Raw genomic sequence first — 12,385 nt, 5'->3', positions numbered from 1 at the left:
ATATTCTCAAAGATATGCAATAAACACAAATTCGGTTTTCATAACTCCTGGAAATGCACTGTCCAAATATTGACCGAAATCCCAATAGAAAAATCTATAATCAGTGAATGCACATTACTAATTATTATTTTCTAAAGATATGCATTTAATTGTTGGAAATTAAATAACATATAAAAACTAAGAAACCTTAATTTAAGATTCTCAATTTATTTCGATCCTGGGATTCTTCTTTAGCTATTAAGGAATATCTTTGATTTTTCTTATTTATAATTTACGTCAGGATGCATCCAGTTTCATCCTCGCTTTTTTTTAAGTTTAAGCCAGGATGAATCCAGTTTCACCCATACTAATTTTTACTCGTCTATTAAATATTTGGAATAATGACCCATTTTCCGTTTTAATTTTCAGGCTGTTGATTTCTTTAAAATTTTCAATGAGAATCTTTCTGGTACAAAATAGCCTTGAATTCTTTCATCTTTCCGGGTAATCTCAATGCATCTCTCTCTCGCTAAAATATCTCCATCTAAAAATCTGATTTGTTGCGTGATTTCTTTTTGCTTACGCATAGATCTTTGATACTGCCAAGAAACAGATATATATGATTCTCGCACATGAAAAAAATAACCTTTGAACAACTAACAACATTTTCGCTGACTTAGATTAACCTTTATGAAGAGGAACGAAGGAACTAGAACAGATGGAATCTCCAAATCAGCAAGGAAGGCCAAACGGGAGTTTAGTGATCGATAATAGTGTTGTGTATTTAGTGGGAAAGAAGAGAGCATAAATATAATTAGGATTATTTGGTCTAGAATAAAATCGTTTGGATCAGGATGTTTGCAAGGCCAAGCACCCGTCCAACAATATCTAGAGCAAGAGGGTGAATTGTGGTTCATAGTGAAACTTGACTTTTGAAACAGATCTCTTTTTAACAATGGCTGAATGTGAAGAGACGTCTAAGTGTAAATTGTGGTGGCGCAACGATGGACCAAAATATTTTCCCGTACCTTTTTTATTCTAAACAGGAGACCAAAATACAGTTGTCTTGAGAAGCTGGAACTTTCGGGGTGGTAGAATTTAAATTCCAAGTGAAAAGTTTTGGTCCCGTAGAGTCAGACTGTTGGAATTGAATAATACTATTGGTTTGTGGTTCTTATCCGAACCATCCGCAGCTCTACCAGAAACAAAGGATCCTTGCAGGATAACATGACAATTAAGCCAACTGGAATCATTAGATCTGCGAGCAGCACGATTAGAGTTTGAATTCCAATCTACATTTCGCATTATTTTATCATCTTCGGAGATACCATCTGTTCTCCTTACGCGAACAGCCCATCACATTACTTTTCATGATAGCGGTACAATAATTCTTAAAGAAATTATCAAGAGTGTACTCAGCAGGATCTATGACTTTGTTAGGATGACCTTCTTTTCGCACTTCCTCGGGATAAGAATTTCCAAGACCAGTTGCGCGACGAGCATACTCTAAGGGTATCCTAATAGCATCACCACTCAGTTGAAATATTCCTCGTGCAAATCTTTCATCAGCAAGGATTCTATAGAACAAAGGAATATCAGGGTTATATAAAGGGATTGGCAGAGATTGAAGTTGACCTAACGAAACGATGATTTTTTGGTTACTCCACTCCTCAGATCTAATTATATCAAGGTTAAGTTTGGATGCGAAGTTACAAGAAGGAGGAAGGGAGAGTTCATAACCTCTTTGATTAAAATCGGTTTTCATTCTGTTAAATTCAATCTCCATCTTTTTACCAGCAGGAGCCATTAAAGAATGGGAATGAAGAATATGAATTTGCAGAGAAGGTGAGAGAGAATGAAGAAGATAAAAATAAGGTAAAAGAAAAATAATATGTGAGAAAGAGAATATATAGGAAAGAGCGACCCGTTTTTCGAAATTTACTCTCATTGATGCGAAGAAATGAACGGATAAAAACTTGCGGTTAAAAAAGACGTGTCAAGAAATGAGTGGTTAAAAGGACACGCGTACACAAGAAGGACTTGAAATCCGGATAACTGTCGGTAAAGTAAAATAGAAAAAGATAAGCATGTGCGATCTTAAAAAGAAGAATTTCTCATATCACTCACTTTGAAGAATCAAGCGACATGAGAAGAGGCAAATGTAGGAGTTAAATATCGCATAGGTTAATAATTAAGTGAAATGAAGAATACAACATACGCGAGGAGTATCGCACACAACAAATTGAGAGGTCACATCAGATGATGTCAGCAAAGTCAAGGGTAAAGTGTGAGGAGTTATGCGAAGATGTAAGATATGCGAAGATGAGCGATTGTATATGAGCGAACATGTCGCACAGAGATCCCGAAATAAAGGGATTCTTAGCTGTCATCCACTATGTAAAATCCTATATAAAGGAGAGAGTCGTTGTCTTGTAGAGGATTCTAGGACAAGTCTTGTATGAGAGATTGAAAGAGAGAGAAAGTGAATTTAGATTACGAGAAGTGTTGTTGTAGATTTCCATTTATCTTGTAAGTAATTTGAATATTCAATCAATAAAACAATTGTCCATGATGATTACATAGAGAGATAACCAGATTAAGTGGAGTGTAGTTGTAAGAAATCTTACAACTACATTTTTGACGCTAGAAAACAGCTCTGGATGATAAATCCTTATATCATATCATAAATTGTAAGAGAAAATAGTGAGATCAAAACATTTAGCAAATGATAAGGATTGAATCTATTGTGGAACAAGGAATGGCGACTAGAAGGAGTAACAGACTCGCTGAACGAAGAAGAATTACAAATCTTGAGCAAGAAGAAGAAAGAATGGACGAAAATCAAACAGAAGAAAATCCAAATCGGTATCAGCGAGGACAAGGACAAAATATTGATTATGATATAGTGGGTGTCCATATTGCGATGACAAATTCTACGGAAGAAGAACAAAGAAATGGGAACGAAGAACCAATTAAAGCGAGTGAAGAAAATATGACGATTGCAGAGCTTAGGAAAAAATTAATAATCGAAAGAAAGAGGGAAGAAGAGGAGCGTGCGAATTTGATCCGTCAAAATGATGATTTACGAGAAGAGAATCTTAGATTGCAAGAACAAAGGTCAAGAAGCGTTACACGCTCAAGATCAAGATCCAGTAGGAATTCTTCCAGACAGAGCCAATCTAGTCGAAGAAACGATAGGCGAAAGCAACATATGGAAGTCATTGAAGAAAACTCGCAAGAAGATGAAAATTTGGAAGATCATAGGGAAAGAAGACGTATAATTGAATTAGCAACTAATTGTTATGAGTATCCACGCGAACTTCTTCGTAGATCAAATACTAATCCAAAAGGGAAGAAGAATGTTCAAGGCAAGGAAAAATGATATTACATGGTAGGGAAACACACAGAGAAGAGTATGAGTGCGAACGAGAAGTTACGCATGCAAGAGATAGACAGCGAAGAAGGGAGAATTACAAAGTGGATTGCGTCATATTGATATTAGAAGAAGGGGACACGAACATCATCGCATAGAAGATATGAATCAAGGTCGAATGACACCACAAGAAAGAGAAATATCAAGACATCGATATGATCGCACATGCAATGAAAAAAGACACGATAGAGTATATATTGAAACAAATACTGAAAGGCGTAGGCGAAGAAGAGAGGAAGCTGAAAAACATGAGATACAAGACGCAATACACCAAAACAATCATGAGAATAAATTGATACAAGCAAGGCTAAAAATACCTATGCAAGAAGATTTGGATCAATCATTCAGCAAAGAAATACTCAGGGAGATGGCAGAATTAAGAGAAATGATGACTGCAAAAAGAAATGATGGGAGAAGACAACTAGAAGAAGCAGTGGAGGAAGCAGGAAAAACTCCATTTACAAAAGAAATTCAAAGAGCACCGATACCACCTAAGTGCAGTTTACCCGCATTTACAAGAATATTTGACGGTAGTGCATGCACGATCCAACATGTGAAAGCTTACTCTAGATGTTTATTGCAGTGGGAAAATTAAGATGCAGTAATGTGCAAGTATTTTGCTGCAAGCTTAGCAGGTGAAGCTCTGAAGTGGTTTGAAGGACTACCTGTAGAGTCCATTGGTTCGTTCCATTATTTACAAAACATATTTTTGGGGCAGTACATAAGTAATAATCTATCAAAACCGGGGATTGAAACTGCATTTGGACTTCACAGAAGAACAAATGAAAGCTTACGTCATCTAACGACTCGCTGGATAACAATGTGTAGTGAAATGGGAAGGCGGGTGGACGAGAGACATCTTATTCTGGCGTTCATAAATGCTTTTTTCGCAACAAATCTATTGTACACCCAAATTTTTAGAGTAAAAGATACAATTACAATGTTGGAATTACGCGAATTTCAAGAAGAATATAGCCCTCGAAGAAAAGCAAAGAGATATGGGATCTTACCCAGTTTCACTATCCGATTCGAAAGGTGGAAATACAAGCTTACTTCCGAGACTCACAACTACTGTTGCGAGTACATCGCAGAGAAATCAAGGAATGACTAATTCAGAAACGAAACAAAAATTAGTGGCTATGGGTAGTGCATATCAGGCAGAGTTTGAAAAAGAGTACAGAGATAAACAACTTCAAAAATATTGAAGTAATGATACAATTAAGCCAGGTAACTCTACAGGACAACAAACAAATTATGACAAGAAAGTTGGAAAAATAGTGTGGGAACAAGTAAATCTGCCAAAATTAAATACTACAGTGGATAAAGTATGGGAAGCTGCTCTCCTAATGGATGATATTCCGGAACCACATAATGCAGGAGAAGAGCCACAACCAGGGAGGAGGAGTAAAGAATTTTGTGTCTATCACAGATTCCATGGTCATACAACAAGCAACTGCACAAATGTGAGGAAGATTATATTGCGGATGATCGAGCAGGGGAAGTTAGACCACTTCCTACTAAATCAAACAGGAAATTTACCACGACCACCATCTCAAGGAAATAAATACGTAAAGGAAATGGATAGGAACACATTTGTCATTGAGGTGGGAGCGAAGGCAAAGAATCTATTCTGTAACTCGATCATACATTCATTCAAAAACATAAAAGATTTTCATGATAATATCTTAAGTCGAGTATATGCAAGAGATGATGAAGGAAGGGAAATTTTCAACCTGGTAAAAATACCATCTTTGAAGGATTGGCAAAAGAAGAAAATTTCGTTCAGCAGATGAAGTTTCATAAGGTAAAGCGTCACATGAGTGCCCGTTGGTGGTAAGATTGGGAATTAACCAAAAAACGTTAGAAGAAGATGAAGAAGAAAATGAGAAAAACACCTGGGCGATAAATAGAATTCTTATAGACATTGGAAGTTCAGTGGATATTCTATTTTATCACACATACAAAACAATGGGTGGCAGAGACGACAAATTGATCCCCTCAACATACAAGATCTATGGTTTTAATGGCTCTGCGAACAAACCAAAAGGGGAGGTGACTATGAGGATTATTCTACAAAGCTTACCGAAAGATATCACATTCTGTGTAGTGGATGTTGAGTTACCATACAATGCTTTAATTGGAAGACCATGGCTGCATAGTATACTAGCTGTTGCATCAACGTTTCATCAGTGTATCAAGTTTCCTTTATCTAAGGGTGTTGGAATTATAAGAGGGGACACAGTTAAAAGTAAAAGCTGTCAAGAAATTGATATTGATAGATGCGAAGCAAGGGAGTCTAAGCGAAGAAATTGACAAAAGAATGCAGCAGATAGTAAAAGAGCAGAGAGATTAATGGTCGATGTCTGAGGAAGTATAATGAAATCGAGTAACAGAAGTAAAGAAAACAACATTTGATGGAAAGTTCATGGTGGAAGGAAGTTGGTAGAAGAAATCAATAATGGAAGTAGTAAAAATGGATAATAAAAGATGCAGATGAATAGCAACAAAAGCAACAAAATAAGTGGAGACAAAACATCATAAGGTGGAAAGCAAAAGGATGTTCGCACAATGCCAATTGAATGATTATAAACATGTGCGACATATTCGTATGGTATGTCGCACACGTGCGAATTTCGGAAGAGTCAGAAATGAGTAAGACAAATGCATATAACGAATGTGTATGATTTTCTTTGAATCAAATGATTTGATAACAACATTTATGTACTACAGTTGATTGAAATGAAAAACTTTAAATTCATAGGGTAAATCCATAATAAGAAAATACAAAGAGAAGTCTTCATAATAAGACCTTTATAAAAGGCTACAGAAAATGATATTTATTATCACATTGGCTAGGAATCCAAATATGGCGTGCACCCTAGTTCGCTCATATGCAAGAGGCAAAATAGTAAGACCTAACGCACGTCATAATTGGAAAGACCTAGAAGGCATGACTCAAAGGAAGGCTACGCCGACCCCGGAACTTGAGTTGTGGAGATTTGGGGTGAGAATTAAACGATAATTCCCATCCGGGAGAGATACCTTAAATTTTCAGTCTAAGATACTAATCTTAGATTGAGAGCCTAAGGTGAGAAAGGCTCTCCTAAGGAGTGCAGAAACTCGATCAGGGAACCGAGGTACACGGTTGAGTCAAGAGTGCCCGGGACGTCTGGAGCGTACCTTGCCACTCTTGACAAGTCCTGACGATGATGCACTCGGTCCGAAGATACCCCACTTAGGGTGCGATCTTGCTGCCATAAACCCTATAGGTAGTGTATGCGATATTGCGAAGTCAACTGGTTGTCGAAAATCCGGATGAGAAGAGCCATAATCTTAACAAGATAGAGGTAAGCTTCCTTGAATGGGCAACCAGGGGGAAGATAAGGACGGTACCCTCCATTATGGAGCTGAATTGTGTCAAAAGATGTAAATGTTCCAAGACTTTTACTCAAGGGAGTACTAAGACTTGAGATATTTATGCGAATTAACCTGAAGAGGAAATAATACAAAGAGAAAATGGTAAGATGAGATCAATGGGTCAATACACTATGGTGTAACGACTGCCTGCGATTTCATCGCACACAAAAGAGGCAACATAAAGACCTTTACATAGGAAGGCGCAAATAAGACCTCACGAATAATACATAAAGTTAATTCTAAAAGTTTCTCATATGTTCGCACCAAGAGAATCTCTGGATAAAGGATAGCAATTATCTTGGTATAATCAAAGATACAACAAATAACAAGAGGCAAGAATGAGAATGCGAAAGAAGTGTTATTTGCCACATTTTGATAATCTTACTTGCATATGAAGAAGTCACAAATACGAAGCGAAGAAAAGAAGAATCATATTAAAAAGATGAAACCTGAGTTTACAAGAATTTACAAGTATATTACAACAAGAAGAAGCAATCAATTTTCATCTTTCTCATTTCGCTCAGACTCAGAATCGCTGACTTCTTCTTCAGAATCTTCTTCTTCATCAGTAACTTGGATATCAGGGATTGGAACATTTTCAGGGATAGCTGGGAAATCGTACTTCGACAAAGGAATACCATTCTCGACACAAACTCGCTTAACAGCAGCCTCACGAGAACGATTAGCATCGTTGTTGTTGTTCTGGACTAAATTAAACCAATTCTGCTTCAGTTTGTGATACTTTGAATTACGAGCAGACGATTCTTCTTCTTTAGCAGCTAAGCGAGTTTCTAGTTCTGAAATTCTCTTTTGTTGTTCCTTCTCTTTCTCTGCGAAGTATTAACAAAAAAAAAAAACAGTTAAGGGATATAAAAACAAAAAAATGATATATAAAAATGAAGATCAAAGAACAACAGATGACCTTCATAATTGGAAATAATGTTTGCGACCAGTGTAGAATGCTCAGTATGAAGACTAACATTTGCACCTAAATTATTTCTAGCATCGTTCAGAACTCTAGCAGCCCAATTGAACTCAGTTTCACTTTCTATAAAGAGTTAAGATCGAACTAAGTTTCTTTCCTCAACAAGAATATCTCTCTCACGAGAAGCTGAATCACGCTCTATCTTAATCTGAATAAGGGATTCTTGAAATTTTTCTAATGCTTTCGCACCCCTAAGAGCAATTTCATCTTTTTCAGTAATAAGATCGTTCTTCTTTGCCTCAAATATTTGAACTGCTTCTTTCTCCTCATAAAAGCGTCGTTTAAAATTGTTCGCAGCGGATAATGCATTTTTATGGCGTTCTCTAAGAGTATTATATTTTAATCTTAATTCTTCTAAGCTAAGGTTTTCAAATCTTCGAGTGGGGAAATTACTTAAAGAGGAATTGAGATGTTCTAAAAGAGTTTCAGCATCGGGAAGATTAGCCGCTTCATCTGAAAGGTTATACAGGTCTGAGAAGACAATTAAGTAAGAAGTGCGAATGATTGAATGAAGGAAAAAGTGTGAGAAAGTCTGAATTACATACCAATGAGTTCCTTGTTTCTTTCTCGAGTTTGAAGGACCAATTGAGAATCAGTTGAATTCTCATTTTTAAGTTTGGTATTCTCGTTCGCAAGGATCACATTCGCATCTGAAAGAGTAGACTTCTCATGTTTCAGTCTAGTATTCTCAGCTTGCAACTTGTGAAGTTTCCTATCATTGTCTAAAGCAATTGCATAAGATCTGCCGAACCTCTGGTTTTGAAAATATACCTAGGTTCAGCTAACAACTTGTCAGCCGAACCTAGTTATATTTTGAAAAACAGAGGTTCGACTGAAAAGTTATCAGCCGAACTTCACTCTGTAACTGAAGAATTTTAGATTTTGATGATTTGAACAAAATCTAGCAAAATCGCATCAGCCGAACATAGTGTTTCTCTAAATCATATACTAGGTTCGACTCAAAATTGATATCCCAAGATCGGGCGAACTGATCTTTTGAAAATTTAAAACGAAGAAGAAGGCTAGGTTCGGCTGATTCGAACAAAATCTAGCAGAATCGCATTAGCCGAACATAGTGTTTCTCTAAATCATATACATGGTTCGGCTCAAAATTGATATTCCAAGATCATCCGAACTGATCTTCTAAAAACCCTAATTTCATCTTTGAAATCATATGCTACCGGTCAAACAAAATAAAATCAATCAAAAACAAGATGGGTTTGTTACAAATACATTCTAAAATACATTTGAGAGAAACTGAAATTTGGATTTCTTCCAACATCGCTCACTTCGATTCATGTTTCCTTTGCTTGATTAATTGCTTGATTGAATTGAAGTCAAAGATGCTTAAGTTTAAAAGTTATTTTCATTTTTGATTTTAGGTTTTTGAGGATAAGGGCACTCTAGTAATTTAAGTTGTTTAAGGATATATAGGTAATTGCACTATCTTTAGTCACCCCTTATAAACGTACCAGATGGGATAATGAATGAGTATGTCCCCAAAAAAATCAGTATGCTTCAAAACAGGTTTCATTTATATACACTAACCGACCCACCCTAGTTCCTTTATCTTCTTCACACCCAAAATTTCTTACCCTAGAAAAAATTTCATTTCTAAAAACCCTAAATTTTTGTTTCGTTTCCCCACAAACGCGTACTCAAGTACGATTGTTCATGGGGAATTTGAAGAATCAGCCAACAGAACTTTTACACGATATTATAGCACGTTTACCAGCTGAATGTACTCTAGATTGCAAATTAGTTTGCAAACTTTGAACACATATTGTTACTCATCATCCATCATTCTACAGAACGTATTTAACTCACTCCTAGATGTAGTCGCAACTCTAATGGTACACGTCTTTTTCATTATTAAGTTGTTTTTGGTGAGCTTGATTTTAGTGTATCCTGTAATAAAGAACCAATGATCGTAAGTTATCCATAATTCTACATATTACATCGTACTGTTGTTTATGAGAGCAACAATGAAACAAAGAAAGGAAAATAAAACTATAGTGAAAAATCGGGATTAGATGCTGATTTGTGAAAAATCGGTCTATAGAGCTCATGCTCACCCCAAAATTTGGTCGGCAAGCAGGTTGATGGGTTTTACGGGTCAACAATGTTAGGCACTTGGGCTATAAGACTATATAGCCACTTGGGGTTTTATCCTCTCCATTTAAATACATTGACCGACCCACCTTCGTTTCTTCATCTTCTTCGCAACCAAATTTTCTCCAAACCCTAGAAAATTTTCCGTTTCTAAAATCCCTAGATTTTTTTTCTCATTTCCTACAAACAGGTATTCAGGTCCGATTGTCGATGGGAATTTGAAGAATCTGCCAACAGAACTTTTACTCGACATTATAGCTCGTTTACCAGCTTAATGAATTCTAGAGTGCAAATTAGTTTGTAAACATTGGACATATATTGTTAGAGATAATTGGGAAAATGCCCCATATTTCGATGCCCCATTGAAAAAATGCCCTATAAAAAAAAGTTATGAAAAAATGTCGCACGGTCAACTTTTCCATCCATATGTTGTTAAATAGTCAAAATCACGATATTGACCGGTCAGTATCTCATCTGCAAAGATATTATTTAGGGGCAAAATTACCAGATTAACCTTCCTTCTGCTGGTACCAGAAAATGGCAACACTATAATTATTGTTTTACTACCCACACTTTATTTGGTCCTGTTGTGACACGTGGATTTTGGACGCTAGATCTCGTCCACATTTTACCCAAAACTGGCCACACGTATATCACAGTATTCTACCTCTCTTTTGTTGGTATCGATCTCTATCTTCTTCATCCAGACACCAGAAAAGATGGAGAAACAACACAACCATAGGTTGCGATTCAGAGAAGAGAAGATGGTGAGGAGTTAATCAAGAGTATGCTTCTTATTTCGCTCTTCATCTCCTTCCTTTCTCTTTTCACAAACAAATAAAAAGAAAAACAACTACGGGTTGCGATTGAGAGAAGAGTCGAAGAAATGGAGAAGGATAAACCGTAAGTTTTATGAAACCCATTTCTAGTTCTATTTGTTTTACTGAAATTTTGTGTTTATTTCTAGTTATTACGTTTCGATTTCACTTAAGGTTTCTTTTCATATTTGGGTAAAATCAAAATTAGGGTTTCAAATGGTAAAATTAGGGTAACGACAACATTTGACAGTGCAGAAAGTAAAGCTCGGCTCTTATCAACCTCTGTTAGGTATTAACACTTGAGATTACTTGAAAATTGAATGAGATTATTTGAAAATTTGTATGTTATGTCTTTGTTGGCCATGGTCTTTGTGTCACTTCTATATCATTTTCATGATGGAATGGTCTTTGCCTAAAAATAATAATTCTACAATATTTTTCCCTTAAATCTTTCTTTTAATTCTTGTTCATGCCCTGTCTGTGGTATAGATATGTTCAGTTGACTGGTTACAGTCCAAGATTCTACATAAAAATCCAGTCTAGATTTTCAAAGCTATACCAGTGAGAGAGAGATATTACAATGAAGACTGATTATTATTTTTGTCACCAGAAATTAAGTAGCAGTCATATTCTATCGACATGAAGAATCTAGCCTAGTTGTGGCTGTGAGCACTCACGTAGTCTTATTTTAATTGTTGTGTATTTCTTAAAATTATGTAATTACATCATGAATGTTTTAAGAATCTTTTTACTGTTTCTTTTTAGATATATCTAAAGAATACCAATTCTAATTGTATCCTCCGCCTTTTCTGCATCTTCTACCAATTCTAATTGTATCCTCCGCCTTTTCTGCATCTTCTATCTTTCTTTATCTTCTACAGGCAAAAACTAAAATCAGACATCCAGTGCTCTTGAGAGAACCAGGTAGACCTTCTGTGAATAGGAAGTGGTCTGGGACAGAGATGGACAAACATAAAAAGCCTAGATGTTGTACTAGATGTGATGGAGAAAATCACAACATATCTACTTGTCAAGGTGGAGCAGTTGGATCTAATACTAAGAATAAAGGAGCACGAACAGAGTGTCAAGTTGATGGTGTGTCATTTGTTGAGAAAGCTGAAGAAATATGCAACATCTACTTCAACTGTTGCTACAAAGAAGACGTCAAACATCGCCTTCTGCAACTGCAGTTCCAAAGAGGAGTAAGAAGACCCTAACTTCTAATTTCACGGCAGGTTCATGTAGTGGTTCAAGTGTGACTGTTAACTTTAAACAGTCATTTAACAGTTCTGAGCTCTCTTCCAAAAGGCAGAGAAAGGCCAAGGTTCCTTATGATGTTTGATTTATTTTATTTTGTCTTTGTTTATGGATTGTGGTGTTTGTTAGGCATGGCTGGTGATGTTAATGTTTTGGATGTTTCAACTGTTGTGCTCTTTTAGACATTAGTAGTGATGTTAATGTTTCTCTTTTAGACAAGAGCACCTTAGTTTCATTGAAAGAATTAGGAGAAAATGATGTAAAACCAATGGAGCTAGCTGAAATTGACGACAATGAGGAGACAAAAGCTGTGATTTTCAGACAAACCATCTAGCAGATCGCTGATGCACTTAATAACTGGTAATCTTCTCTGTGCTTCTGAAG

The 12,385-nt window shown here is 36.2% G+C and overlaps 1 long non-coding RNA gene across 1 annotated transcript; it reads left to right on the top strand.

Annotated features, from left to right (window-relative positions):
- Window positions 1–10,622: 10,622 nt before the first annotated feature.
- Window positions 10,623–12,215, top strand: LOC113328394. Its single transcript, XR_003349383.1, has 2 exons — window positions 10,623–10,829; window positions 11,626–12,215. It is a non-coding gene; the product is annotated as an uncharacterized LOC113328394 (long non-coding RNA).
- Window positions 12,216–12,385: the final 170 nt, after the last annotated feature.

Source organism: Papaver somniferum, unplaced genomic scaffold (assembly GCF_003573695.1).
Source record: "Papaver somniferum cultivar HN1 unplaced genomic scaffold, ASM357369v1 unplaced-scaffold_107, whole genome shotgun sequence".
Taxonomy (NCBI): Eukaryota; Viridiplantae; Streptophyta; class Magnoliopsida; order Ranunculales; family Papaveraceae; genus Papaver; species Papaver somniferum.
Note: the sequence above shows the minus strand (reverse complement) of the source record. Positions and strands in the feature narration are given on the sequence as shown.